This window comes from Heloderma suspectum, chromosome 6, assembly GCF_057233095.1.
Source record: "Heloderma suspectum isolate Gila_16-S chromosome 6, 16-S_ref, whole genome shotgun sequence".
Lineage (NCBI taxonomy): Eukaryota > Metazoa > Chordata > Lepidosauria > Squamata > Helodermatidae > Heloderma > Heloderma suspectum.
In genome coordinates this window covers 52336122-52341666 of record NC_139463.1, presented here as the reverse complement: position 1 = coordinate 52341666, position 5545 = coordinate 52336122, and positions in this window count along the sequence as shown.

Sequence of the window (5545 nt, the reverse complement as noted above, 5' to 3'; positions counted from 1 at the left end):
CAGACACAACAGTGTCCACTATTGGGGTCAAGACAAAGCAAGGGGGGCAGTTACTTTCAGGTCTTGAATACCAGTCCATCTTTCAAATGCTTTTAGAATTCAGTTTTGGATATCTGCTGCTGTCTCTCCAGTTTTCCATCTTATGCCATGTACTTTACCCCAATTACACGTTTCCAGGAACACCTCATCAAATGTTGCCACTAGATTAGGTGGGCTTTCACGGTGTTATGATCCACTGGTGGGTCCTGGAGCCATTGTGTCTGGGTTTGCAGCTTATTCCAGTCTACTAGGCCAACAAACGCATTAACTGATTGACATCAGCCCAACTAGGATTATAACAACTCACAATGCAGAAGGGGTTCTTCTTTAAATTTCTTTGGGGTCTCTTCGGGGGTCAGGGAACTGTTTGACTAAGTTCCTCAAATCAAACGGGGACCATGGGGCATGTGCTAACGTTGTATTTTTTTCCCCATCCCCTGAAAGCGCTTGGCGCATAGGACATTGAAGGTTCTCTGGCCTCACTTGATCCTGACCTTTCCACTAAGGGGAAAGTGGAAAGGTGACAGGACTAGTTTTGGTCTGACCTGAATCAATGTAGTGGAGTCAGGAGGTGGCCTGTATGGTGGTGACTGACTACAGGCATCAAAAAGAAAATCTTCAGAAGTCTCATCATCAGTAAAATCTTGTCTAGGGGCGCTCTGTTGTAACTTCTGATTAGAATTTTGAAGACTCTTAATTTCTGTTTCAGATAAGTGTTTACTAGTCTCTGCATACCAATCATATGTCCCACAGAGGCTGATTTATCCTTGAACCTTGACACTTTAATTGGGTTCTGAAATACACAATAGTTTCTAACTTGAAACTGCACTCAGCTGGGAACCGGAACCCGGGGTCTCCTCTAGTGTCCCAGTTCCACTTGTTTAACCATTCACACGTCTTGGGACTATAATTGTCACCAAGAACCCCGTGACGGCATGGGAATCCTCTTACTTTGTCCTGACCCCATCTCTTCAGTAAACAGAGACTAATACAACACCTCCTTCATCAATGTGCTGGCAATCATTCCAGCTCACTGCCTGGATTGACTAGTGGCTTTCACAGGGCATCTTTGCTGGTGTCAGAACACAAAAGACAGACGAAACAAGACAAACCCGTGCCTTTCCCTGGGGGCCCCTTTTACCTTTTCCCTGGTGGCAACTTCACTAAGTTGCTATGGTCTCTCTGGAGACCACCCTATGTTAAAAAGAGACTTCCGAGCCTCAGATGGAGATCACCATTTCAGTGGTCCATCCTGGGCAGAACCATGTTACCGCTATGAATCTGGGCAAGGGACAAGGAGGACACACCCTTGTCTCTTAGGAAGCTGAGCCCTTAAGGGTATTTTTCAAATGGGTTCCTTCTTTTCCTGGGACAGCCGGAGCTGGGGTCCTGTGAGACCTTGGGTGGTGGTCACTTACTCCAAATGCCAGATCCCGGACGAGTGCCCAAACTGTCGTGGTCAGCGTCTTAGCTGGACTTTCAAGGACCACACTAACATGGTCTGCACTTGCAAAAAGCTTTATTCAGGATGGAGCAAAGAATCATCATGATGGATCAACTTGATACTTGAGTGAGTGACGCAGAATAGAATTTCCAGCTTTCTAATATAGGCAGTGTTAAACAACTTATGCCAAACCACATTCCTCCGTGCTTCCCCCTCCAGTATTTGCCATTCATAATTGCAGTTTCTCATATAAAGCAGTTAATGTGTTACACCTTTTGCTTAAAGACTAAAGTAAGTTCATAAAAGTTATTCCAACTGACAGGACGATACTAGCTTAACCGCAAGCTCTATAGGAAGCTACAAAACCCACAAACTACATCCCATTTCTCTTCACCTCCGCACCAAGCTAAGCTTCTCTTATAAGTATACCTGCCTGGCTTACTTGCTCTGTATCTATCATGGCTGCTAGCTTAAAATGGAGTTGCTTTGGCCAAAGTTAAATGTCCCATTACAGCCATGACGACACCTATGCCACTTGGCTCCCGTGACTCCTTGGCTCCACCTCAAGCAACCTGCCCTCTGCCCAAGCAGCCACAGTAGCCACTTGGTGCCACTGCCTTCAAGCAGAGCTTACCCTTCAAATAGAGGACTCTTCCTGTAAATGAGGATGCATGGCTACCCTACCAAAGCCCCACATAGAAAAACATACATCGGAATTGCTGGGAGGTAAATCCCAGACCAGTTGCTATGCAAAGCTGCGCAGGATCAGGGGGAGGAGAAGCGCAACTCCCAGATGAAGTGCAGCCACCCGCCATGAAGTGGTGCGTGAGGATCCAAGATAGACCCTGGAATCCTGTGCAACTCTTAGATCATGCACCACATGGGGTGGCAAAAGTCCTTGGACCAGCTCTGCTTCCTAGAACCCTTGAGCAGAACTTTTTAACAATGAGGTTTTCTCATTTGCTTCCTTGGTGTTGCCAATTCCTTTCCAGGCTGAAGCTGTCAGGGACTCTGTGTTCCTGCAGCGGACCCCAATCCATGCAGCAAAGTCAGCGGGGGGCATCAATCTTTCCATGATAAGCATGAAACTGGACAGCCCGAGACAGAAGAAGGAGAACAGAGCCTCTTCTGTTCTGCGGGAGCGGCTCACGCCATGGCCTCAGGTCCATTAATACGTCCTTTGTGGGGCTGTCTCCTTCTGGCTCCAGAGGGACACAAGGCCTGGCCAGCCGGAGCTGCTTCGCAGAGAGGAGGCTAAGCGAATGCCTGGGCTGGGAGGGCTGGGAACAGGGCCATGGGCCAGAGGACAGCCTGTGAAACGCTGGAAGACAGCTTGCCCACCAACTACCAATCTTCCTCCTGCCAGGCACAGCAAGGGCCATGTGTGGGTGTTCGAATGCCCATCCTCAGTTAAGACGGCCTGGCCAGTACGATATATAAATTCACACCATAAAACACACCCCAGTGAAATACACAGGAATTCTGTAGGAGGCGCCGGGGGGTTTCTTGTCAGACAAGTCATTTCCCTCAAGGGAGGGCGTTAGAACACCCACCCTCTGCTCAAGCGCGGCCTCCCCAGTCTGGTTCTCTCCACATGTGTTGGACTGTGACTCCCAGCGCCCTGCGTCGAGAGGGCCTGGAGTGGGGAAGGCCGCTCCGGGTGACCTTGCTCTTTGCTTTGGGGCCAAGTTGCCCAGCCTGAGGCGGGCGGAATCCCTCTCCACGAATGCGACGGGAGGGGGGCTGCAACTGAGCAAGGGCTCCCCAGGGCTCAGTTCATGTGGACGTTTCTGTCGACTGGACATGATCTGAACCTGGCATGTTGCGCTGTTTCCTGCAGCGCCTGACACGTGGAAGGGATTTTGAAAACGGTTAAGCTACAGCAGTTGTTATTAGTAGCATTGGTGTGATGATCCCCTGCCTCCATGCTGCGTTATGCCCTTTGTTTCTGCCATTGGGGTGATTACCTGGGATGGGAACTGAGCAAACCTGTATCCGCTACCCACCCACACTTTCTCAGTGGGGCCTGGAGACCGCAAGTCCAGCGTACGGCAGCAGCAACGTGGTTCTTGGTGGCGGTGGCTCTCTTGGCCTCCTTCCCCTGGCTTCCCCACCCCATCCCACCCCCATAGATAGATTCCCACCATTGCCAGTCAGAAATGTCAGCCACAGAGGCTACAGGGATCGGGAGGGGTGCTGCTGCTTGACACGAGAGGCCCAGGCCTTGTCAGACAGCCTCCTGTTTGCTTCCCGTAGTTCTTTACAATGGAGACTCCCCCTGCTACTACCCCAACATGCCCATGGACACCTCCCTTGGCACCCGGCAGACTCCCTGCCCCTCCTTATTTTATTTTTGGGAGATTTATTTTATTTCTGTAGCTGGGGGGCTGGCATGCTGCGAAGTGAAGCCTTGGCCTTCACAGCACCATCTTTATTTCCAAGAATAAATGGGCCCCAGAGGCATTCTTAAAAAATAAAGATGGTGCTGCAGTCCAGCACTTCGTTTTGAAGTGGGCCCCACTGCCCGGAAAAAAGAAAAAGCTATGTGCCTGGGGCTGGGGCTGGTAAGTGAGCAGTGTGAGTTCTGCCTGTGTGTGTTTGGGGGGGCGGGTGTAGCTGGCTTGTTTGTGTTGCTATGGAAGGTGTTTTGCAGGGGGGGTGTTTTGGCTGTTCTGTTTTTGACTTGGGTGGGTGTGTGTTTGCCTGTATGTGTGTGTTTCTCTGAGCATCACCAGTCTGCCTGTGAAATGGGTATATTATTGTGCCTTGTGGGATACAAATAGGATTTGGCATTTGGGGCTCAGTCCCCCCCTCTGCCTCGTACTCATTTTCTTGGCCAACTTATCCCCGAGCCTCATCAATTTGCGAACTGGGTGTTGGAGCCAAAAACCGGGTTCAAAACAGAGGTTTTGTATTTGGAGCTTAGTCCCTGCCTCTGCCTTGTGCTTGGGTTCCTGTGCAAGTTGCAGTTCTCTTAGACGCACCAGTTTACCTTCTGGGTGTTTTGTGACTCATGCCATCCACAGTGGCAGCCATGTTGTGAGAGCCTCCACAACACTATCAACATTCTAAATGTGCCCGCTGGCCCCAAAAGGCTGGTGATCACTCCTCTAACCACTCTGATCTCCAGCCCTCTCTGAGCCAGGCATCCAGGGGCCAGGTCCTGCCCCTGCCTTAACCACTAGCTGCCAGTGCCCCTTCCTGCTCCTCAGTTACACCTGGCTCCTAATCTTAACAGTTCCCAACTTGGTTGTAGCCCCGCAGATCCCCTCCTCCCTTCTGATCTGAGGATTAAGCGGGGTAACCCCGATGCCTAAACCGGTGCCTTCGAATGGCTAGGTGCGCTTAGGGTGCGCTTGTTCCAAATGAGCCCTGGATCCCGCATCCGAGCTGGCTCAGAGCTGCCTTTACCAACCAGCCCCCCCGCCCCCGGGTGAGCCTGAAGGGCTGAGGCGCTGACGCAGGCTCCCCCAACTGGGCACCCTCCAATGGCCACCCTGGCTGGGTTGATGGGTGTTGTAGTCCAACACATCCAGAGGGCACCAGACTGGGGAAGACTGAGCTGAAGGATGCATCTTTCACGGCAAGCTTCAGCCTCTACCTCTCTTTAGGAAATTACTTTAATACACCAGCACCGGGCCCATCCAGCCCACCAGCCTTATCTCCTCTCAGTGGCAACAGCTGTGCCACTGCAGCTTCAGTTAAAACAAATCCTGAGGTTTCTGGGATGGGGTGTTCGTGTGTCCTTTGCCATCTCCAGACTGCTGGAGTGGAAAGCCAATGAGGGGATTCAAAGGGACATTTCATTTAATTCTTTCTTAATTAGCTTCTCAGCTGCCTGGCTCAACCTGCCTGTGAGATGAATCAGAGCTCTGTCATTTGGACACTTTTTGTAAGTAAAAACAGTTGACTATTGGGGGAAAGACAGCTGTGTGCAGCAGTCAGTTTTTTAAAATATGCTCAAGCCTTCATGGAAGCTCTATTTCTACCTGGAAGCCCTTTCCCCACCTGCCTCCAGACAGCAGAAGGCTGTCTGCAGTAACTGACTGGGAAGGGCACTCT